Source organism: Calliopsis andreniformis, chromosome 9 (assembly GCF_051401765.1).
Source record: "Calliopsis andreniformis isolate RMS-2024a chromosome 9, iyCalAndr_principal, whole genome shotgun sequence".
NCBI classification, from domain to species: domain Eukaryota; kingdom Metazoa; phylum Arthropoda; class Insecta; order Hymenoptera; family Andrenidae; genus Calliopsis; species Calliopsis andreniformis.
In genome coordinates this window covers 11,955,262-11,981,333 of record NC_135070.1, presented here as the reverse complement: position 1 = coordinate 11,981,333, position 26,072 = coordinate 11,955,262, and the positions used below count along the sequence as shown (strand labels likewise).

General features: G+C 42.4%; 1 protein-coding gene and 1 long non-coding RNA gene across 2 annotated transcripts in view; one reads left to right on the top strand and one right to left on the bottom strand.

The window, feature by feature from the left end:
- LOC143183856 (uncharacterized) overlaps positions 1-12,069 on the top strand; it is a 69,387-nt gene extending 57,318 nt beyond the window's left edge. The window contains exon 3 of the long non-coding RNA XR_013002671.1: positions 12,014-12,069. This is a non-coding gene — a long non-coding RNA (uncharacterized LOC143183856). The remainder of the gene's footprint in view (positions 1-12,013) is intronic.
- Positions 1-26,072, bottom strand: part of Cpx (synaptic transmission protein complexin) — a 265,288-nt gene that overhangs the window by 70,208 nt on the left and 169,008 nt on the right. The gene's annotated exons all lie outside the window — the stretch shown is intronic.

Genomic DNA, 26,072 nt, shown 5'->3' with positions numbered 1-26,072 from the left:
GTACATGAAAATGGCGAGTATCATCTTTAAAGAAGCGTTGCCTGCAAAGGAGAATTGAATCTGTTAGAAGAGTCGAAGCCATCTTACCTTCGCGATGCATAATGGAAGGAAGAAGCTGTTGGGGCGATTGTTCGATAAGTGGCTGAATTTTAAGGAATTGCTTCGAGAGAAGAGCAAGTAGCTGGCTCGATTAAGAAACACTTTGCAGGCATTACAGAGGCGGTCGAGAGAAGTTGCGTGCATGTTTCGCGAGCTGCGGTTCGTCGGCGTTCTTCGTGAACGAAGAATCGAAGATCACGAAGTGCTCTTAGCACGATCGACGCGGTATTGTCGTCCCAAGAACAACGAGTGCAGTGTCAGACGCTGAATGGACTCAATCGTTGGTGCATCAGTTCCGACGTTTCCGCCTCGTTACTTTAACCACCCCCTTCCTTCTCAAATCACGATTCGTCTCTTGGCGAATTTTCTCAGCTAATCGTCCTAAAAGTCGATTTCCAAGCTACACTTTTACGAAAGCATTCATTGTTCGGATAAGGGTGGAGGAACAAAAATCTCTACGAAGATAGAGAATAGAAAATCCAGACTGTGGTATTAATATAAGTTCTGGGTCAAATGCTGGCAAAGGGTGAGGGGAGAAGAAAGTTGTAGCTAGCCCAAGGCAACTGTGGAGAAAAGTTTAAAAGACAAGTTCGCGATTTTGAAGCACCTAACGAGAAGATTTAAAAATTTGAAGATTTCAAAGTTTGATGATTTGAATATTTAAAAATTTGAAGATTCCTAAGATTTTTAATACTCTACCTTAATATTATCTGAACATAAATCTTTCTAGATAACGAAATTGTATCTGCATGTACAGTTTGATTTGTAGATACCTCTTCCCTAGCTTCAACTAATTCCCCATGGACTCACCCTCTTTTCCTTCACTTCTTCATCACTTCGTCAACAGTTGTCCTCCACCAGTTGACCCCTCATTTTCCTCGCGCATTCGCCAACATTTCATTCGGAACTCGCATTCTTATGCTACCATTCAATCCGAGGACGGATCCAGTGATAGATCGGCGGACGTGCAACGACAGAGCCCAGGTGTCCCCTTTTTCCATCTACCATTCCCGCTGTTTTCGACCGACGAGTACGAACATCCGAGGAATTCCTTCGTCGAAATTGTTTCCACCGACAACGCGAGAGATAGACTGGCGAACGGGTTGTTCCAGGGCTTTAGGGCATCAGCTTTTATGTCGTCGGTTTCAAGTTCCGCTGGAAATTGGAAAATTCGATTCTGAGACCCGACGAACGGATTATTTTACGACCTGGCCCCGTGCAAACCGAAAATATCGTGGCCTCGCGCTGGGAATATGAAGTCGATGGTACTTTCGTGATTTTCCTTTGAACACGCTGATTCACCTCGAATGGTGATGACTCTAATTTATTAACTTGTAGAACCTGCTTCGATTGTCCCGCGAAGGAACGTTTAACCTCCTCTCCCTTCGACGTCTGACTTCCGTTAAGTGTAAATGAAACGAGACAATTAACAGAGAAGGCACAAATCGCCGCTTTATCCAAACAACGAACGGAGAACAGACGGTTCATTTTCGATTGTTGCCTCGACGACAAAGCGATTGCGGCCTGTAGTCATCGGCCAGGAAGACAATGCTCGCTGATGGACTACAATACGCGAGAAATTATGCACAATGAACGAACACGAAGATGCGACAGCCGCAGACAAAACGTCTCCGGTTTTCATTCGATGCCGTGTCGCGACCTACCAATTGCGCACCTCTCCTCGTGCCCTGCGATAAAACGGTCGAAAGTCGAAGTTAACGGCAGCGGGAACAATTTAATTACTCTCGAGATGAAACTTCCGAGTTTGACTTCTACTTATTGCTACGATTTTCATTTTTAATTTAGTTTAATGCACTCTGGGCTCTTAGGCAGTCGGCAATAGCCAGTTTTAACAGCACTCAGGATCTCCTTTGGTTATTCGATTCAGGTGTCGGTCAGGGGAATCGGGCCTGGTATCGAGGTAGTCAAGTCGTGAGTGGTCCTTCGAGAAATTTAAGCAGCACTGTGTAAGATTCTAGGGAATACAATTCTTAGATTGATTTTTGTGATGTAGAACTTTGATCTTTATAAAAACAGAATTGAAAGGAAAGAAATATGAAAGTTTCGAAAGTTATTGTGGTTTAAAATTGATATTTGTGTTCGTGTTGTTACAGCTGCTACGTTGCACTCGTTATTAAATGGCAAGAGAGATCCAATTTTCGTCTTATTTTCATGTGTAGAATCATCTCTATAACATCTGACATTTATCGAATACCCTGGCTAGCAAGGTACATTAGGTCTGTTGTCAGACCTAACAAAGTAATTTGTATTTTCCTTAACCCTTCGTCAGCAACCTTCTTTCTACTGAAACCATTTGCAAACTAAGTCCATTCATTTTTTTGGACGTTTTAGTATTTTAAAAAATACAAAAGAAATGTTAAATATTCTTCTAAGTCTACCCTAATTCTTTTTAGACGAGGCAGGAGATAATTCACTAACAAAAATGGTCTGGGTCATCAACGACCCAGGTTGCAGACGGAGAGTTAATTTATAAAACCTTTGACTGACAGTCTTATACATTTCCAATAAGGCGGGAACTTCGATGAACTAATGTTCACTTTCTCTTCACTGAATGCTGCTGACAAAAAACATGGGAAAAGTTTGGTAGCCTTACCTTCGTGAAACTGAAGTATCCCTGGACTTTTATTAATTACTCGGGTTTAATTGATATTCAAGGAAGTGTGCCGCGCAAGTCTGACGTCGAACAGCAGCGCAGCCCATAAGATATCGTTAGGAAAGTTGGTAAATCCCGCGGCCAGACTGCTCCAGCTTTGAGGCGCTAATTCATTGTAAATTTATACAATTAACCTCGGCCAACCTGGTTTCCATGTACGATACTACGCGCCCTGCTCCGTATTCACGCCGCTGTCACCCTCGATTTACTTCTCTCCCAGCAGCTCTTTCAGCCCCTCGGCCGTCTTGCCAGCTAGGCCAGCCTGACTTAACTTTCAGCCAACTCCTTGGATCGCTTATGAACGAACTGTGATTTCGCTGCAACGTTTAAGCCGGCTGGCAATGCGTCCTCCAGAATTGAATTGACGCAGGGGGAAAGCTTGGCGAGCGTTTAATGACGCGTATTCCGTGTTGTCGGGAAACACCGAGAGGGAGAATTGCTTGCATTCGAGATATCAGTGTTGGCGAAGGTAATCGAATCTGCGCAGCGTTTGTCTCGCGTTTCTAATTTCAAGCGTGCTCGTTCTTATTATTGGGAAATGTAATAGTCGACAGAAGTGCAGAATCGTGTACAAAAGACGCTTAATAAGTACTTCTTATGGCAACTTTATAATGTCTAAATTTATTGCAGTATCTTGTTTGTAAGTAGTATGTATCAGTAATTGTACCTCCTTCAAAGAGTTAATTATTGGAGAAGTTTCTAAAATGCGCGCGAGATGTGTCTGACTTGACTTTTTCTACTTGTCTTATTCTACTGATAGTGCTGAGTCTTATCTAGTTAACGCGCTGCTAGTAGAATAAGGATACAAGTCAGACACACTTAACGCGAGTTTTAGGGGTCTCTGTAACAGTTAATATTCGACATGAAATCTCGAATACTTATTATTTGAAATGGATAGAAGAAAATAATGAACTAAAATTTGTTAATAGACTGCACTGGCCACAGTTGGCTCTTAGAAGCGACAATTCTAATCTGCGAATCTCCAATTTCACTGACAATTTGCAGTTTTATAGAATAGTCGAAAATATTCGTCACAATATTTTTGATAAATGATCGTCCACGTTGATGGATGAAAACCGCAGCTAGAGTTTATACTTGAAAAACTTATTCAGCCTTCTATTCCGAGTAATAAATACAAGTTACCTGATACGCGTACAGTAGATACGAGTAAAAGTTCGAAACTAAAAAATTGTACATTTTCTAGACGAACGACCATTTAACAGTCGTCATATCCAATTAACAAACCCGTGGTTCGAAGTCCAGATAAAAAATATGACCCCAGCTAATGGCCATAGTAATCGATACTATTTAGAGCAGCAAACAACGATCCTTCATTCTTACTGACAAAAATCGCGCTCGAGGATAAAACATTTCCTCTCTCATGACTGGAAAATTCGAAGGTCGAATTTCCCATCGAGGGAAACGTAGAGCGTCGCGAATTTGCCATAGTGCAGCAATTTTTCCAGCGCAGTAAAGCTGCTCCTCTTATCGTGTGTTCCGTTATTCTTCTCTCTGCTTGAAAATATACAATCCCAGTGCATCTGAAATTCGAGAGGAAACTTTTCTCGCGGCACGCATAAACGAAGCTCTGTTTCTATTAATTAAACGAGCGAATCGCGCATTGATTATTCATAAATATATTCGTTGAAATAGATCCCCAGTTTCTAGCAGGATGTTTCGCTCGCGATCCTACGGTCGCTCGATGGTGTTCGCAATTTATACGCGTCGCGTATGCACCGATAGCGAATGATACATGCACTCGTAGAACTGCCTTACGCCGACCCGTAAGATATACGTGTATTCCAGGCCGGATCTCGTAAATCTCGTGCTTGTAAATGCGTTCGTTCAGCCCGCGGCACAATGCTCGGTTATCATTCAATTAAACGGTACGAAACGCGAACTGGCAATTACGATACGTTCCCTCCGAAACGAATTGTGCTGCTCGAAATAACCGGGCCAGCACTTTTCCCCTCGATCCCGCGCAATTTATCAGAAAGATGTATGGCGTGCTTAAAAAAAAGGGATTAAAAATCGGGGGAGCAGGGAGAAATCAGAAATTGCGGCCCGAGAGCGCAAAATTACTCGAACGTATGATCGTGTAATTAGTTGGGGCTGGTTAAGGGCGGTCATTCGACCAGCGGGTTTTATGGACTGTTGAGAATCTTTGGAGGATGGGCAGAGTGCAAACAGCTGCCGAGAACATCGGCGGGATCTCGCGGAGCTATCGATGGCTCGCGAAAGTTTGCGAATAAAGAAGCCGAAGAGGGAAGACGAACGAGGTGCTATAATGCGAGTTCGTTGAGGCGATAAAGCCCAACTGCAGTTTGTCTCGGGCTTCCGGGGTATCGGCAACCCGCTAACATTTCGGTCAACTTGGCGTTTCGGTCAGAAAGTTGGCGGAGTAGAACCGCACCAGTTACAGTCGCCAATTAGGGAATTAAATCTCTGCCATGTATTGAGTGCGATGGGAGGAGTAATGCTTGACCGTTTCTACTGATTAAGGACGCTTTAAAGAAAACAGTTTGTTCTTTGGTCTTGCGAGAATCTTTTTCAAGAAATCGCTGGGAGAAAAGATGGGGAACAGTAAAATATATGTAAATTCTGAATTTGCTTAAATCTTTGCAGGAATCTGTGCGTAAAGGTAGCAGTAAGCATTGCTGACTATGATTTTTGTATCCTAAAGTATATTCAGTGTTGTCTGAAAAAGAGGTCAATTGATTAAAATGTTAAAATAAAATAGTATAGAAATATAGTAGATATAAAATGGTATAGAAGGTTAACTATAAATTTTCTGTTATGTGGGAGCATGAACTGATATATATTGAAAAAGTTTGCAGTCAATTTCTCTATGACAGAGCATTTTGATAGTAATCTTCTAGATTCTTTCTTTATGGGGTTGCACGTAAAATGTAGTTTATTGGTGTCCCAATTAGGTAAACGATTTTATGCTTTATTTTCCGTATTTTATTTTACGATTTTAAATCTTGAAGCAATTCGGTATAAACAAGGAATTTTATAAAGTTTACTCTTCTTTTTATTGGAAATGCGAAATTTCCACGGAAATGGAACTCTATTTAGGGAAAGTTTGAACGAAAATTCGTATCTATATTAACTGAACATGTTTTGCTGATTTTAATAAGCAGTATTCGCAGAATTGACAACCTTATACGCCGTTCAAGTTGGTATCCCTCGTAAGAAGTTCAGTTTAAGGCAAAGGGTTGCCCTGAAATTGCATCCTGCTGGATTAGAGAACTTCCAAGCGGGTTTGAAGCAGCGCATTTAAACGTCTATCGGTACTGCTTCGCTAAGAGACGACCACCACTAAACTTGGCTGCTCTTGATTCTCCTTACAAGCAACTCCCTAACTTCCCTTCGATTTCCTCCGTACCTCTCTATCTCCGCGGCCAAGTTCATCCGATTATTGTTCAACAAATTAAATCACTCTTTAGAGATGTACTTCATCGAGATGCAACTGGCCCTTGGATTTAGTCGGCCATATATTATATTACAAAGAGCATCATTTAGGTGCTAGAGGTCAGTTTTGATAAAACTTTGAACATTTGTGGAATAATCAAACATATTCAATACTTACTAATTTACTTTTAGCAAGAAATGTTCATATTTAAGGGCTCAGAATAGATCTAAAAATTGAAGGTAAAACATATTTTATACAATATCTCAGGAATATTACTTCTGCCAAGTTGTAATTAGTTAACACCTAGTATAATTATAGAGTTTTAATTTGATTAAAGTTGACATACTTTCATAATATTTCTATCCACTACTTTTCAATCTAAACCTGCTTTAATTTCACTCGAATGCCCCGCTTGTACCTACTTTTTCCTATCATAACTTTCAACAAATATTTCATTCATTATTACTTCATTCCTTAAAGAATTCATACTTTCAATCTGTGAAGCATATATTTCGCAAATGCGCCTTCTATTATTCACAACTACAAAACACATTTTCAAGCGTCAGTACGGCAGGTACCAGCCCGACCAGGACACAGTCTCTTTAAACCAGATTAAAGTCTAGGTCGTGAGATCGTGCGCACACGATCCAACAACGAAACAAGCTCGCTAATGCGTAATCCGAATTAATAACAGGCTGGCGTGTTTAAGCTCGATCGGAACATCTCCCGAGTCGCACGGTTGATAAATGCGTTTATCGTTCTCGCGCCTCGCGCTGTGCACGGCGCGCAATGGGACGGCCGCAAATGTCGCGAAACGGCAAACGCGAGCTCCTGATAATTGTGAGCGTCGCGACGTCGACGTTACCGCGTGACGGCGAATTCGGTCGACTTGCTTCGCCGCGAATAAAAAGCTCTTATCGCGGCCGCATGAAAGCACTGTAGCGGCGACTCGATTGGCAATCGAGACAGAAATGGCCAACTCGAGCTTCGTTAGAGCCTCGAAGTCGTTGTAAGCGAATTGAAAGATAATGCGACCGCGGAACGACCCGCTGGAAAAATTATGTCGTCCACTCGGGGTCCTGTATGAGGAATTATCCGCAATTGACCCAGATAGTCGTCGCGTTTCATGGCGTTGTAAATAATCATGGGGCGTACGCGTGCCCGTAAAACTTTTACTGCGTCGTTGCAGCCACGGTTACACTTAACGCCTATATGCAAGAAAATAAAATAAAACGAGACACTAGACGTCTCTGGCTGTTTTCAAATAATTGTGCTAATGAAACACTGGCCTATAGATGTATAATTGAAGATTTTCATTATTTTCTTAGAATATTCTTCCCATTTACATATTTGTGGCTATTATACTAGTCTTAAATAAAATACACAAATTTTTGTTAATAGCGTCTGGAAGGTAGTAATCGAAGACAGATAATAATCAATTAATTACTGTAGACACGTGTTGTATTTGTAACAATTTGGGATGTCAAGTACAATTTTCTGTTGACATCAAGTGTTACGAAGACAAAAGTACGATTGCAGCACGTAGTATTAATTTGATGACTAGGGGCTGTAAAGTATCGCGTGCAGTCCTTTCGCCGCGAGCGAAGCGACATTTCTCTCGAATTAATAACCGTCCAGAGTTTTTAACGCACGCTAACGATTTTTCTTGCGAGATATGAATATCAGCGTAATCTGGGGAAATTCTACTATTGCAAACAGCTCCGTTGGATACGCGCCAAACGCTCCCCACTTTTTGCACTTTTCCCATCACGTTTTTGCATACACTCTCGTTTCATTTTCACGAAATTCCTGGTCCCAATTTCGCTGGCATGTTTGTGCGTTTTTCCTCTCTGTTCGCGCGTGTACGTTATTAAGATATGGAACGCGTGTTTCGCTCCTATTGAATTTGTCCCGTATTGTTGGCTGGAATTTCTACACGGTGATACAGAAGGTAGAGGCTAATGAGACAGGCGTAAATGGTGGATGATATGGGACAATATGTTTTCTATGATAAATAGAGGAATGTTCTCGCTATTTATTTTCAAGTAACAAAGTTTTTAAAGATTGTGAATAGCGCGGTGTAATGTTTTGATATATTAACGAGAATACTGTAGTTGCTTTGAGCTACTTGCATTTTTTAATTCTGAGTTCTTGAGCAAATTTCTTTGTTCTACAAATGTTCCTTAAAAAGCGCTCTTTACTTTTCCTTGAGAATTTCTAATAGGTAACTAGACAATATAGAGTAGAATAGGTAACTAGACTAGACCTGTTATTCTTGTTAACATAGCAGAAAATTCTATCGTATCAGTTCCAACGTTTTCTACTTTACTACTTTATTCCTTTCATCGATAAGTGACATAAATCTTAACTAGAATTTTGAACATGAATTTATTACGAGAAACAGTATGTATTATGGAACACTTATCATATTCTGAATCCCTCGTTTGTTATCCCACACAATTTTCAAACTCAGATTTATTTTAATACCTATACGTATTTCATAGTATTTGATTAATTTCTTGAAACCGAGAAAAAATACTTCGCTCATCAATTAAACAACTCCTACTACCCCTATTCGACTCACTTCCAGGTTTGAGTCAGCCAGTACCTTGCTTGAAGCAACAGCCTATCGCTTGTCCGACTATAGGTTACCAGGCTGGGTTTGTTTCGTGGCAGAACCAAGAGAGTCGTGCTCCTTTTTATTCATTCGCGCATGGACTCCAGGAAGATAAATAATGGCGTCGTTTCGCACAGTTTTCGAGGGTCGAAGGAACCTTGGACACGGGCCAGCTAGTTCACTTCCTCCCCGACTGCGTTGCCAACTTCCTTCTTCCCAAGCTTCGATCCCCTTTATCTACCCGGTCCACGCTCCCCTTTGTTCTCGCGTCTCGCGGAAACCGCCGCGGAAAGGAAACGACGACGGAAAGTTCCAATGTGGCCCAGTTATCATCTCCCCCAAAGCGCGAAAGGCTGCAGCACACGGTCAGTCTCCCGTAAAAAATTGATATCCGACCAATTCGAAACTCTGCCTCGTCTCATCAATTCCCGCTTTAAAAAATGGAAAGTCAGTTCCCGAACTCTGGGGAAAAATTCGGTTTTCCCTTGAAACTTTTACCATCGACTCGTCGAGCGCTCGCCATTGTTTCCCGATCATCTTCCCTTCGTACGAAGGCTCTTGCCAGAAGGCACCTGGAGTTCGATACTGAAATTGCTTCCGTTAAGAATAACAGGGAACGGCGCACGTCCAGAGAAATCGCTGCTCTCGTTTCTCGTATCGCAGTGAAATTCACAGAAGCCGTCTTCCGAGCCGAGCAGCTCGGGAACTCTTGCAAGCAGAGCTGCTCCGTGAAAATGCTCCCTCCCACGGGAGGGAGCCCGTACGCGTACATAAATTAAAGAAATGCCTGACGTGCGCCGCCGTGGCCGAGTTCGGGGCCATTATGTGAGATTAAACTGGAATTCGCGTTACGATCATCCCGCGGGGCACGCTGCAACGACACGCACGCAGCTCAGGGGCCACGGGAAATTACGACGACCTGTGCATGCGTGCACGGGCGAAGAAGGGAGAGGACGTGGCGAGGGAGGCGTCGCGACGGATTCGTTGACGGAAGGGTTAGGTACAAGTAACGGGTGTCCTGTTGGTATAGGCACAGCAGACTCTAGTACTAGCCATGCTGAACGAAAAACAGCAACACTGCGAGAGCCCGATTTTGCAGATGGATAGACAGGACTGGATAGACGATTGGATAGACAGAGGCACACAGTGCTGCGTACGTTTTCTGTCAACTGCAAAATCGGACTGTCACAGTGTTTCTGTTTTTCGTTCAGCATGGCTAGTACTACAGTCGACTGTGCCTATACGAATAGTATACTCGTTACTCTTCAACCCACCTCTCAATTTCCCCCACTATATCCAAGGAGGGACTCCATGTGGCAACCCTGGTGGACTGGGCGACGATACTGGGCCGAAAGTTTTAATCAGCGTCCAGTGTTCGGATCGAGGGAAAACCGTTCAGGATCGAAGCAACGAGGAACGAATGTGAGAATATCTTCGCGTGGGTTTTTTCCCTGTGTTTCAGGTGTGTTTGAATTATTCAACGAGCAATCGAAGGGAGACCGTCGGAAAAAGGGAAGCGGAGGCGGGGTTGTTTTTTATTATTCATTTTACGTCACCTACTTCCACGTTTGATGTTTTATCGCGAACCATTACCGTAATACCTCGCTGTAGCGCTAATAATTAATTTAGCAGTTACTCGGGAGGAAAGAGGGATGGTCGCTTTGATCGAAATCGGGGAATGTCGAGGCGAAGAGGACGTAGAACGGTCGATCTTGTTAGCGGAGAAGCTCTTGTCTCGCGAGTAAATATCCGATCGAGGGGAAATAAGGGGAAGGAATGCGGGGGATGTATCGAACGAAATATAATTTCCTTCCGGTGCATATCGTCGATGGAGTCCTCCTCGGTAACTGGCGGATGAAAGGTTCTTCTCCAGCGATGGTAAAACGTGATATTTGATAGGAGATAACATATTGCGCTGTCAAATTTTGTCCATTTTCGAGGTGCCGCGGAACTGTTACTCTTGTCGGGAATCTGCGCGAGATACGAAGTCCGAGCATGGGGTGGGTATGTCAGTGTACCCTGCGATAATTGCCCGAGTATTATATGTATGGTCGACGTGAGAGCCAGTCCATAAGTCATCGTTAATTACGACGTTATTGTCTGAGTGATTTATCGCGTGTTTCGTTGAGCTTGCGGTCGCTGTGCATGTCCCGTTATCGCCTAACGAGTTTTATGCTTCTTTCACCGTAATTTAGATGTCGATGTAAATTGATCTGTGAAACGTAACTGCATGGTATCGCGAGGCAATTAGTTCTGTTGCGCTTATGGGTCCTCTAATCAATTCCCATATACGTCGATGAGAAATGAGAAATGTAACAAAATATTTTCCAATAATATCTACCTATCAAAGTTAAAGTATTTTTCTATGAAAAATATTCATATTCTAGCTTCCTTTGAGTTTAAATAAATTTCAAGTAAATTTCATTTTGTCGATATGCATTTTTATATAATGTTCCCTTTTGCATCGAAACCACATTTGTTGGGTTGATTAGACGCTTCTGCAAATTGAATTCTTTGTTATAGATAAAGTATATTAATATGCACTATCAGTTGTTTTAAAAATACAATTCACGTTACGTTCGAATTGATCTTGACGAGAAGAAATTGAAAACGATGAAACTTTCATTTTAAATCGATCGAAGTGATGACCTAATATTTTCTATCACCGACTACGACTAAAGGTATAACCTCGGTGGACTGGATTCCAAGAACTGCAGAGATAAAGAATTCCTAACACGAAAAGCACTCCGATCCCCATTCGAGAAGGCTCTGACTGCCGTAGTTTGATATTCTATAGCAGACAGTGGAATGATCCGAAATAGACAGACAATCATTGAATAGCCTGGCAATCGCGCGCAGACCAGTAAAATGGCACGTAATAGATCAGACAAATGTAGGTTAGTTCGACAACCGCGCGTAGGCCAGTGGTATAGGCTGTGTTAGGGCAGACAAACGTGGGATGGTCAGCAACCGTGTACAGGCTAGTAGAATCGCTCATAATAGATCAGACGAGCTCGGGAAAAACCAACAGCGTCAACAACACGCCGAATGGCACGGACGAGAAGTAGGTTAGGTAGAAGAAAAACGACGTGAAACGATAATAGGTAGACTAATGGCCCTCTATTAGATGCAAGTAGAATAAAAAATGCTTGAGGAATTCAATGGACCTAAAGAAAAATTCTAATAGAGAACGACTTCTTGTTCGCAGGAAACAATGGTAATTGTTTCACCGCAACGACGCAACGGTCCAAGTTCCTTTCACGATAATTAAGTCCACGTTACGTGTAATTATGCGGGTGTAACGAATACCAGGGACGGCTTCACATCGCCGCTGCCTCGGCGGGAATTACTTTGCATTACACGTATGGGTTTGCGATGGGATATACTCGGTAAGTTACCATTAATTACAGTGCTATTGGCGTGATTTATCGCATGCTCGGTTAATTGGAATTACGATTACGCGTTGCGGGAGGAGTGAGTGTTCAGACGGTCCTCTAATGTAGGTTAATGTCCAGCTTATGTCACCCTTCCGTACCACCCATTGTCCCACCCCAGCGCGCCAGTTCGAATTTCCAAAGAAACGCGTCTCCTTGGATTCGCCTCTAACTCTTTTCCTCGTTTGCCGCGGCGAACGATCGGTTCTTGGATACTGTATTGGATGAGACCGCGAGCGAAGTTTAACCACATTTCCTCTCGTTTTCTCGATGGAAACGGAATATTTACGAAACGATCCTCTTATCTACCCCTCCTTTTATTTATCGTTCTTTCAATTTACCTCGATATCTGGCCATTCTAAACTCCTGGAACGACATTTATCGGCCTAGTAAACTTAGCGAAAAATGAGATTTCTTTCTTCGAAAGACGCGCATACAAGCAAGCTGTGCATCTTGTGTTGAGAAAGGGATGTTAAAAGACACCTACGCTTGTTATTTCGCCAACGAATGTTAGAAGGTTGTGGAAAATGAAAACTGAAGTAGTATTGTTATATGTAGAAGATATTTCTAAAGAAATTGATGACTGTCAAGATGTAGGAAGATTAGGAAGATTCTTCCTTTAGATATTCCTGTAGAAGAAAATTGCTAGTGCAGTTTCTTTCCCACTTTATTTGGAATGGTTTATGTACGCGATCCAGAAAAATAATCATTTATCAATGAAAAAGATACATGTGTGGTATAAAAACCAGAAAATATTTACAAGTGTAGTTCATATGGGGTACTAGATGTAAACTGTCGTTTATATTTATTGATTTTCGGTTTCTATTGCAATAGTCAATACCAAACTATGAAAAAGTAACAGTAGTAAATTTTCATTCGAACTGCCCTACAGTTATAAGGTTAAACAAATATTCAGCACTGTTAGAATATTTGAACACAACAGAAAGTGTTTATACGTCAAACAGTGGGGTTTTCTATACGAAAAAACATGTACAAAATACAGAAATAAAATATCAACTCTCTTTGTCCTCGAGAAAATGAAATTAAAATTTGGACCAAAAGTGAATTTACCAAAGTATAGTTTTGATCATTTAAATAAAAACATTTCTATAGTTAGATCTCCTAAATTCTGAATGATCAAAAAAATGTATTTTAATACACTTGTGCGTACACAAACAAATTCGATATTCTTAAAAACAGGAACCTCATTGAAAAAATTATTTCAAATTTTTTACTTACGCTATCGTATACAACACAATGCCTCTGATCCAGTAACTGATTTCAAGACACCATGCTAACCTCCTCTCGTTCTTTTGCTAAGTCAAATAAGCCCCCAAAGTTCGGTCATTCATTTAAGTGGCACCCCATATAGAAGGCTTCCACACATTTCTACGGAACTTGAAGCCACCCTTCGTTAACCTTGTCCCCTTAGAGTCGATCGGTCACCGACCACCTATCGACAGCGTCTCACAAGGGTGGCCCACAAATTTGTTGGCCCTCGCGGAGGGCAGCAGGTCGGGGCCATTCATCGAGCACGATTAAAGGATCTCGGGGCCGGAAACGGAGCGATGTGTAAACGGAGGGCGGCTTCTGTCAGCCCTGAGATTTCATTAGCAGATTACTTAATCTGCATTCGGGAGCGTCCATCGATCGAGGACGAGCACGCAGTGTCGGAAGGCTAACGGTGGCATTATTCCGCGGTCGGCCGCCGACTGCCCTCTTCCTAACCGTCGATTTGAAATTCCAGAGCTTAGCCTACTTTTTCTCCCTCCGCTAAACCGTGAATTTATTCCCCTTTCTCAGCCCTCGCGAAGCCAGCACTCCCATCTGCTATTTTCTACGCGATGCCGCTTCTTTATTTGTGGCCCCGAGCCACGCTAATGCACGCGTCGAAATCTCTCACCTGAAACAGACCAAAAAACATGCTCCGTGAGATTTGCAGAAAGCGTCTTGAGGCTGTTGGTTGGAGGGTTAAAAGTTCGGGAGGGATGTAGTTACGAATTTATTGGCGATACGTTATGGTTAAAATTTCGTGGGGAATTGAGTTCACTGTGTTAGCATCGAATGAAGGTGTTATTTAAGTATGCGTGGTTAAGGATTTAAGTTTATGTACTCTCTAAAAATTATTTTGGAAAATTTAGAAACTAGAGTAATAATTACTTAAGTGTTAAATTATTTCTGAAAAATATTTAAAGATATTTCACAAACCTAACAGTAGAGTAAGAGTAGAGTAAAAGATAGTTTCATAATCTCGAAAACCTTATAAATTCAATGCACAGTATTAACCTTCTAAAATTTTACGAATCGGTATCAGTAGCAAGCTCATACAAAATAACACGCTTTCTATAACATATTTCTCTCTTATCGTAGATGTAAAAAGGGAATAAAAATTCCCGTAAATAAGGGGAATAAAGTCAGGCTTATGACAAAATAACTTTAGTACATGGATTCCAGAATTTCTCTGGTACTGCTCTTAAAATTCTAATGCCTTTCTTTGCATCCCAAGAAGATAGAATCATTTCCAGCAGACACAACAGTCTCTCTCATCGCGAGACGTAGAGAACGGGGTCAGAGGGTAACGCAAACGGCGGATTTCCCTCACTAGCATTACTGGGAACCTCGCGAAATTCTTTCGGCATCGTCGGTGCCCCGGAATACGAGGTTAATTTGATTTTTATCTCGCACCATATCCGCTCCCTGCACCCTCTTTCTCATTCCCCCTTTTTGTCCCCGTTCTGCGGTCTCCCTCGATTCCTCTCTCGGACTTTTTCGAGCACTATTTCTTCCTCGTTCCCTGCGCCTCCACTTTTTTGCGTTTAGAACTTCTCTCCGTCGTAGTTTGCCATTTTTATGCTAAAATAACCATTTTAAATTCCCCTCTGCGTTCGTCCTCGCCACGCATTCCCCTCCCTTTCGCACCCTGTCGCTCGTTCTTCCCCTGTCTCCCTCATCTTCTCGCCAGGGGGCGAGCAGGGTAATTGCCAAACTTTAAAAGGGGATCACGGGGCGTGATTGGACCCCAGTACCCTGGAGCCAGGCTGCCAGCACGTGCCACGCTCACCACGCTCGCTCGTGGAAGGAGCACAGTCGCGCATTCTTACAGCGATGTTCATTTCCTCGAACCCATGGAAAGGAAACGAGAATATACGAGGCTAGGTAGCGCGATTATGAATTCGCCAGCGGCGTGGCGTGGTTGTTGCCATGTATTTCAAGTACGCTGAATAAATAGCGCATCGGTTGCCGCCTCTCGAAATTCCTCGAGCTGAAATGTCGCTCGGACTGACCTACTTCTCGATCTCATTATCGGCAGTCCGTTCAGGGCGATAGGAAATTTCGGAGGGAAATAACAGTCTATACATTCGACATTTTTCAGCCGCGATAAACTGCTTCCATACCAGGAAACGAAACATTCGTTTTCATCAGCTTTGCAGAGAGCCCAGGGCCGCGAGCTTCATCCCTTTGCGCGGCGGATTAATTTCGAGCAGCCTGCCTGTCTCTGTCCACCGATGCCCAAAAGTTTCCTGCTTTTTTTCCCCTCGTCGTTCTCGTTACACGTCGCGTCGAAACAGAAGCCTTTCCGACGATGCCACTCGACTGACGCGACGCGCTAGAGACACGTCTTTATAAATAGATGCGCGAGTCCATAAATCCGACAGCGAAAGCTCTTAACTCGGGGACGGAAGTGTTGCTTGTACGTGAGCAGGTTGTGTCGATGGAAATGGTAGCAGTTAGGCGCTCTTCCGGAAAGAGCGCGACGGTCCTTCCTCCCTCGCGTTTCCCGTCTCTGCTACGGGGAATAAATTTCATTGAAAATTGCAGGAGGGGGTCAGGATACGCAATTCGTGGACATCAAAGGGCGCTCGCTGGCTCCGAACGTCCGAATACGTTCGGTATTCTCTTTGCCAGTGGACATAAATGACGCTTATCTGCCCCTTTTTCCCCAGCCTCCACCGTTTTTCTTCCCCTCGCTCTTTGCCCTGAAACACCCCTGCATTTCCATTCTCTTATGTGACCCTTCCCTTTTTTCGTCTGGTGAACGAGCTAGCTCGCGATACTGTTTACGGTTTATTCGTTATTGGCTCGTCGTCATTCTTGACCTCTGCAGGGCACGCGTTTCATTTCTGTAATCGTGAGTCACTGCTTTCCTTATAGCGTGGGGATGGGAGATCAGGCGAGTGGAAGTTTTAACACTTTAAAGGGGGAGCTTCTGATTTGTGGGAATTGACTTGGATATGGGGGTTTGGGTTTGGGGTTGTAGTTATTTTAAAAAAATTTTCTTTTGTTTATTCGTGATACTTGTAGGTATTTGATTATATGACAAGAGATGTGTTTTATATTACTGTAATCAAATAATTTTACAAATAGAAATTTCCTTTTCGCTGAATTCAAGAATGTTATACGTGTTTAAAGGGTCAAGAACACTGGAGATCAAAAGCTTCGGTTACCACAGACGTCTATGATAACCCGTTACAAACGTTCTCTGTTTGACACAGATCCGTTTCGATTTCCACTCGCGACAGCATAAAGCCGTCTTTAGTCAGACCTAATTGAATTTCGACTCTGTTTCAATGCTGTCCCAGTTGTCGAAGAACCGCCAGGTCGACTGTTCGCGAACCGACTTATTCGCGGTCGTACCCGTGCATACACTCTGATTTCGTATTCACAACTCGACACTCGTTGTTCCCCAAATTCGCGGTGAGCCACGAGTCCTTGCGAAATTTTACGATCGTTTTAGTACGACATCCGTCGTTTCTCCCGACTGCTACGACACATTTCAGCGTAAAGGATTTTGGGGGACGTTTTTCCCGAGTGACTTTACCCGAAAAAAACGGCAATTCCTGGCTGGTTCCTTCGTCTGAAGATGAAAGTAGAAAGGAATTGCTACACGGCGCTGAGTGCGAAGGATTTAAATAGAAATTTTTGTATCTGTCAAAAGATTTGCCTATTCGTTTGGAAAATTAATACTCAAAGGAGAATGATCGTGGTTTATCGTTGGGGGGACTGAAAATGTCTTCGTTTTATTTGTTCGTTGAAATTCTAGAAGGAAGGAACCCAAGCACTGTTGTTAAAAATTTATGAAAGACATATCATCTCCAGTGTAGTATAAATAAATGTTATTTAAAATCACTTGTGCAGTTTTATAATTAGATATGTGATGTATGTTTTGTTCTTAATTTTCTATTCAGTTAATTACCACTAGTCGATAGTATTTAATTAACAATAAGGGGAGAATCACAAACGAGGAGAAACAGTCAATGTCTAGGCGTTGTGCCTTCCCTAATTAATCGATTGCTCGGCCGTTTAATTACATGGCTTATTAGCCGAGGTGTCTTCCTTGGAATATGTTTATCGAACATTGATATACAGTGTTCGTCTAATCATGATGTTTGGTCAACCAGCGTAATACCATCAAATTAAAATATGTCCACCCGATATCTGGTTGATCAGCGATCCACGACAAAAGCATTGCGACGATATTTTCCGCGCAATTTTACCCATCTTTGATGTCTCCAATAAATGAAATTTTTAATTGATTGGTATCGAAGCTATAATTAATTCTGTCTCTTGAATTGTTATCTACAGAATGTTTAACGAATTTCTTTCAAATTTTCTAGAATAATTTTCTAGCGTTTCTTTCATATGAATAAAAAATGCTTATTATACAGGATACTAGAAATTATTTTTGTCAGCGGTACATGAAAATACTCTGGAAAAAAAAAATAAAAAACGAATACATGCGTCATGGCCACTCTCGTTCTCATTTTAAGCATTCTTTAAAACGTGGCGTATAGTGCACCAGTCTATATGGGGCGGGAATTGAAACAGCGAATAAAACCGTGTTGTCGAGAAATAACGTAGGTATGTATATCACTTGACTACGCTTAACTATATTTTAAAGCGAACAGCGGACATTTTGAACACTTGCTGTAGAACAGCGTAATATTCGACTAAATGAAACCTCTTATAACGTGAAAAAGAACAATTTTTGAATTTATTTTAACGACTTCTATACTTTCAGAATCCACTTTGAATTCATACTTTCTGAGGAGAAAAGAAAGTAAAGGTTATTCTTCTAAGAAATAGTCCGAACAAGGACAAGTTTAAGGCGAAAAAATATCGTAGCGTGCAAGAAGATATGAAAAGTGATTTCCTCAAGTATTATACTCGCTAATCGCGAGGGGTGACTTTCACACGGTATGCAAATTGTCCTCAAGAATGAGAAGCCTTGCGGCTGCAAGGAATCAAAGAGAGGACAGTGGGGAACGGGAAGAAGGGTTTGCAGTTTGGCAGCGGGTCGCTATCAAAAACCTTGAACGTCAAACTGGACGGCCATTAATCTTAGTCCCGCGCAAACATCGATCCGACTTAGTACACGAATACGTAATGTCGAGCTGCTCGGTTGTCGAGTGGCCTCCGACCTCGAAACTTTTCGTCGAGAGCTCGCGAGCTCTTTTAACGACTTGCTGACTCCAGGCTACTTCATCTCCGCTCTCTCTCCGTGTTTATCTATCTATATTTTTCTCCCGTGCCTTCTATCCCGAAAATTCGTCGAGTATCGAATGCAGGGAAGTACCGATTTCTGGCATCGAGGCTACTCAACTGGCATCGCGAGCCTTCTGACTGTTGGATTTCAGGTGTCCTTGATGGTTTTCCAATTTTTCCATCTGGCTCTCTAACTGTGCCTCTAAGATCATAAGATCTGCGGAGGCGACGAGTTTCGTTAGCATTTCCCATCGAAGTTGACAATAGTCGACCCAGTTCAGTCGAAGATTTCGCCCAGGTCCAAGTTCTCAGTATTTTTCCACAGGGGGAAGAGACGTGCAACAGAGCACAAGGAAGCCCCGCGTAATGCTCTTACGATGTAACCACGTTATAATCTTTGACGGGAAGACCTACCCGGGCTATCTGTCTTTATCTTGGAAGTTCGCAGGCGACTTTTCGAAGTGCACAGAGCGCGAAACTTGGCGCTTCTTGCACTCTTCCTCGAGGTCGAGTGACTTTTATTACGTGGGCTCGCGCGAGCATCGCGAAAACCCTACTTCGATCGTGGCTCGCTGTATCTCGAAAGTGTAAATTCTGCGGTACCGCAAAGTAGACACTCGGGAGCGTAGAAGTGCTTCTGTTCGAACCATTTTTGTCTTCTTTTCTCGAAGAAAAACAGCGAAGAGCTGCAAATGAGTTTTCGTGAAAAATCGTGGAACTTTCATTCGTTTAATTTAATGCACTGAATGTCTTATGATTGCTTTACGTTTTCAATGAAAATATTGATTTATTCAAGGTATAGCTATCAATTTCAGAGTTCAATAATTGTTTTATGCACTGGTAGGCAATATAATATATATTTTGTTGTTAGTAGGTTTAGGAATTGTTTGTCTTTTAATTAAGAGGATTAAATTAAAGATATTTATTTTATATGTAGGATTGTCTCTTTCGAATTGTACAATTAGTACGCTGGTGCCCTTCGTATATGTAATATTGCTGCGAACGTGAAATGTATTCACGATATATTGGTCTAGTAGAAAGCCACAGCCACTGGGTATCGATCTCGCGAATGTGAGAGAGCGAGGCTCGTTTCGTGAGCAATTTGTATCTTTGAATTATTTCGGGCTCGTGTCAGTGGCAGCTGAAGTAGTCGTCCAACAGATCCAGGGCTGCGTCGCGTGTTCAACAAGATCGTCAAACGTTTGATCTTTCAGAGAGTTCCCATTATTTCCTTTTAATTTCTTTTTAGGGATCAATTATTGTTAATATTGACTAAATTTTCAAACTCTCAAACTTTAAAATTTTTCAAATCTGCATATCACGAAATATTTCAATCTTCAAATGGCGTAGCTATATAAGAGTATCTACATTTTAATTCCATCACTTTTTGGTGTGGTAGATACTTTCATCAATCGATAGTAGACATTACATTTCATCAGTGGCTGGTAAAATTATTTCAATGCTTCCATTAGCTGCAAGGATATTTCACTAACGTAGCCTCATTAAATTGCACAGTATCAAACAACCAAACGTCTGTTTCATTATTAATATTAATAAACTGAACCATCTACCGCAGTCTACCAGATATCAAGCTTCGATGTACCTAAAATACTACAGCTGAAATTTCTCTCAAGTTGAAATTGACGCCAGAGAAGTACCCGGGCTCGAATTTTCCACGAAGCTACCGCGACACCTCTCGATCTGTCCAGAGCTAAGAAAGCGAGGAAGGCAAAGAAAAATCGCGCAAAAGGAGGAAGACTCTGGAAAGGAGACTCGTCCCGTGCGTCGAGTGGCCTGCTCCAGACACAGCTGGTATAATCTCGCTGGTTCTCTCGAGCCACGTGGATCCCCGCGATAATGGAAAACATGGAGAAAACGAGTCAATTTACGTTACGTCTCGTACAGGCTCTTCCATCAGGGAGATTTGTTCCGTTCGTTTGGTCGTCGTCCCTTTCAAGGAAGATTAAATCGGACAGACGAACGGTCAAATCGTTGATCGCTGGAACGGGCGCCTGGCTCGGGCAGGTGTTGTGCTCCAGTATCCAGTTACGAGGCTGATGAAACGTCGCGGAATCTATTTGCAAATCGGAATTCAGCGGAATCCATTTTGAAGGTACGCGCTGGAGCAATTTAACGGTTTACCAGCGAGCCAACGATAACGAGCACAGAAGCATCTGGCTGCTCGTTGCCGATGAAATACATGGGAAATTTGCGAACCGTGCGTGGAGAATTACGTGGGAACATCTGGATCACGTGGAAAGCAGTAACCAGTTCGCTGACTCGATCAGAATACCCAAAGACCGCGATGTTCCTTAATTCAAATTTGCAATTTTGAAGAAGAAACTCTTGCTGCCTTATCGATTCTTTACGACAAATTTTTATAGAGAAGCTCTGCTGGAGACCAATCGCGGTCGTAAAAGCGACATTACCTGGCCGAAGTCGAGGACAACACTGGTTGTTCGAATGACATAACTGAATTTTTATTCGTTTCGATGCACCGCGCGACGCTACTCGAATAAAAATTTCCCCTTTCATCTTGTGATCGAGAATCACCAATTTTATGGACGATATCCGTGCCACCTGATCGGCCAGCGGCAGAAAAATTCTCAAGAAGGAAACCTTTCGCAATTATTGTGGCTGGGGGGTGGGCCCTGCGAGACGCGAAATTCGCAAACGTTTCGCCGCTAATTGCGATCAATTAGGAAGTAATCTCCCGACGGAGAAGCCCGAAAAGGGAATTTAATTAGAGGACACGCGACTGCCTCGGGAAAACTTGTTCGGACGAAAATTAATTTTCCCTCCGTCGATCGCATCCAGCCGTCTGTCCAGGTCATGGACTTAATACTGTCATAAATGGAGGTTGCTGGTGCGCGTCGTGCTGTTAAAAGTGTTGTCACGCACCGTTATACGCCGCTGGCTCTCAGTTTTCGCGCGACTATCGCGTGTCAGGCACCCCTGCTGTTGCAGCTTCTCTCACGAGCAATTTTCGCGAAATTAACGCGACTTAACATTCGCAGGACGTCGGTCGTTCGTCTTATCAGCGATAAAGCCTCGCTGTAACGTCTTGATCTCACGGGATCGACGACGTCGAACGTGGCGTGAGATCTCAGCCACGCGCTCAATTCCCTCGGCGATCCCCCTTTTTTAATGGCCTTTCATCGACGTTGTACGTGGCGTCGCAGACGATGGAGGACTTTGGACAGAGTCGTCGCGCTGCTCTAGCTTGAGTTAATGAAACGGAGCTGCCGCTCGTGTGGCAGATTGCGACTTGGCGCCTCGAGTCATTAGGGGTGTTGAGCAGACACGATGTACGGGTTACTGGAGACGGAGGCGTTGCACGTGTATATATCGCTCCAACTTGGGAATACTGAATTGCACGGTGTACATGGCAGGGCTGTCCGCGAGCGGGGGTCTTTACGATCTGTTCTCTTGGTGTTCGTTGTATTTTATGTATGTGCGTGGCAGTGTTGCATGTGCTTATGTGGGCGATAGTGGGGTAAAGTGGGGGATGACTGCAGACGTTGATGTGGAGAGCTGTGTTTGCATAGTCTGCATAATTTCGCGAGGAATATTTTGCTCTCGAGTATATTGATTCGCAGATTTATTTACGTGTGCTTCAAATTTTAAATGTTAATTGATTTTGGAAACCAGCGCATGTGTTTTTTTATCGGCTATCTGTTTCAGTACTGCTTTCTACGTTTATTTTTTTTACATATTTTCATTGATTTGAATATGGAAGTCAGTATAGGCATACGTCTTTCACGAAGTAATTAAATCATTCTTTGTGAAGTAATTCCTGAGTTACTTCATGTAAAAATAAGTATATTTTTGATCAATTATATTAGTGTCAGAGAAGTAGTCTTAAACGAAGAATACTATCTGTGGATACATGCAATAACTCACGTTGAGTTGAATTCTTAATTTAGAAAGATCTCGACTAAGGATATGAAGCTATTATCAGATGTACAACAGCTAGACGAAGAAATAAATTAGAAAAACTGTTGACTGAACAACTCGGTGACAGTCCAAGGAATTATCAGAAATGGGAACACTACATATTTGTACTAGTTATACTATCACAATTCAGAAACAGCCAGGAGTTTATATTTGTGTCGTTCATTTTACTGAAAAAACACGAGAGAAATTCCAAGAAATTCTATAAGCTCAAGTTCGAGATAATAACGAAAAGAATAGTATCTCCTGAGCGAGAGGACATTCCATTGCACGGTTTTCGCAGTCTACCATCACCAACGTTGGGTTCGTAAAACAGCGATCGCGGGTGCAGTGAATAGTCCTCGTCGCATCGAATTTTTGGCTGAAAAGAACTCGTCCCGAGAGATCGAAGTCTTGCCGGGCAGTTGATGGTAGCAACTTGACGGAGAAATGAGGCAGAAAAAGTCTCGATCCCGCAGACCTGTTCCGCGTTCCCGGCGATTGGGCAGTGGCCTGATTTTCATGGTCGACTGCCGACGAGATAGATTAAGTATAACCCTCGTACACCTTCCATCCACCTCTACATGTTGGTACAGGATGCGCAGTACATGGAGTGGCTGTGACAGCGAGATACACGTTCCAGAATCGGGTGATTATTCGTAGCAGCTGCTAGAAGACATTGGAGCATGCACAGATTAGGTACTCTACTGTCAGATAAACGAGAAATAAATAAACCAGTAGTAGAGCGATGTTACATTGATAATAGAGAGATGTAGAGTCTTTGATGTGTCTTTATGATATTGAAGCTTCCAATTACTTAGATAAAATTTCGCTTTTTGGCGACTGTCACGTCAATACGAGGCAAGCTCGCGCTCGTTCAATGATACTAGAGTGAAATTCTGTTCAAGGAGAATTGACCGAATGTATTCAACCTGTTTGCAAACTGAAGCGTTTTATTTTCACGTCTTGTTAAATTCCGTGGTAAAAAGCGCACGTAGAAGCTAAAAACTCCTGTTTCCTCTTCAGTGAAATTTATTTAATAGCGCGTCGCGTATCGTTAAAACCGTGCCGTATTTACGTGGTGTATCGAGTTTAACTACCGAGGTTCGATGGTATCGAGACCGACAGCTAAATGAAATTTCATACCGTAGTTGAGGCTCGATCGTTTTTACTTTACTCCCGATTCGTCGCGCAACAATGAAATCGCCGCGAGTTATGGTTAATCGTCCATTACCGGAATTAACCACATCGTCTAGAGCGAAGTATCCATCAAACGTTCCATGAAATAGCGTGCCTTCATCATTTAGTTCTTATTAATTAATTGTTCTCGTTCGTTCTTTAGTCAAATATGTCGACTTAAATAATGTTTGGTATTGGTGTGACCAATGATCGATACTTTGGAATGAAAATAGACACTTAATAGTAGTTCTATAACAATCGTGTGTTAACATATTCTGTTGCTCAGGCCTATTGATCGCTTGTACAAAATAGAAACACAATTTCTAGAGAGTTGAAAATAGTATTGACCAAATTGCTAAATTTTCTTTTATTGTACACCTAAAATCAATTTCCTGTTACATGAGAGTGATTGAGCAGGTACATATGTACGAACTTCGATTGTCACTGAAACAGTCAAAATAACAAGCTTCTAAAAAAGTGTTCAATTCCAGAAAATAATATCTATTTCCTCTCTAGTTCTATTCAGCGTCAGTTTCAAATATATAAAATATCCTTAAAAAAGAAACTCTATAAAAAAGTTTAGCAGTATCAATTTCAGTACTTACAGTGTTTGAATACTTGAGCAACAAATATTACTAGGTATAATGCAAGCTTGTAAGTGCATGGTTCGATGGTAACCTGTTTTGAGCGATGCATTTTGCATAAACGATGAACGTGAACGTGAAAAAAAAAGTACATGAAATGATAGCCCGATATTCACCGCGCCAGTAGTATAGCTCAACGCTTGACGAAACATTATCCGAAGGAGGGCGTTCCTTTCCTCAATGCGACTACGTAGCGGTTAAACGCAACGATCATTGTAGCAAGCGGCGCATAATTAAAACGCGTACACGGGTACGTGATTCCTAGTCACAGGCAATGGACACGCAGTTTATCAGTCGTGGGAGACGAAACGAGCGAACTGTGGAGCTAGGATCTCTGGTAATGTTCTGTCGGGTGGTTGGACGCCGAAACATTGACACGGAACGCTCGATGCCCGTTTCCGACCGCACGTACCGGAAGTTTCGCACGTTTCACCTGCGTCCCTTCGTGTTCCATAATCGCGAACACGATCCTAGCCGGCTGGATGTGCTCGTGCCTGCCTGTCGTGCCTCCGCTCCACGGATTACCTGTCAAGATCAACAGCACGATGGCAGTTTACTTTTCGAATCGATAACTCTGTTGATTTCTATGGAAAATTGCTGGCGATTGCTTTCGACCACTTTGGTTTTTCAATTTTATCGCGTAGGACCACTGGACCCTAAAATTCTTGGTACGTCGATACCCTTAGTAACATTTGGAAGTTTAATTCCACTAGTAATTCCCACGTTTCATAAATTGACAATAGTGATGGGTAAAGGAAAGCTTGAGACTGGTATTTATTGTACACAGTGTTTGACGATAGGTGTTAGGAATTTGAAGAAGTAATTCTACATGTTAAAATAGAATAAGAATTGAGGATGACACAATTGGGTTTGAGTCTTCGTTTTAGAGTTATTATATTGTTAGAAGGACGCCTAAAGTTCACGTTTGAGTCTTCGTTTTAGAGTTATTACATTGTTAGGGGAACGCCTAAAGTTCGCATAAAGCGTGTCTGACTAGGACCTATTCTACTGTGCGTCTGCATTAGCCAGATCAGACGCAGCGGTGTCAGTAGACTACGTCAGTAAAATAAGTCAAGTCAGACACATTTCACGTATATTTTAAACGCAATTTTATGACTCTTCATTTTCATATTATATCAGTCTATAGAATCACCCTTTAAAATTGACACCTGTCGTCGAACGTCTATCTGAATTTCAGTAACTCCCACACTAGACATCTTATTCTCCTAAAAGCAAATTCAGCAGTTATTTTAAATTTACTAAAACCCGCGAACTTCTCGGATGCCGCAACAATTATATCCAGCAAATTAGGTTACAGCAATTATTAAACAGGTTCCTTTTCGAGAACCACGATTTCGCATTGCCGCGTGCAAACTACGATGCAATTTCAGGAACAGTCGGAACAGATTCGATAAAAGGGAAGACAGAAAATTAGATCTGTACACGTTCCATAGTTACGCGACAAAGTTGGAGGAAAATGCGAATGGTGCAATGTGCACACGCGTATCAATTTCCCTGGTAATCTGGCTAATCCCTTTGCCCGATATCTCGCGAGAAGGAGCCCGTTATTTCGCCGATAAAAAGGTCTCGAAGC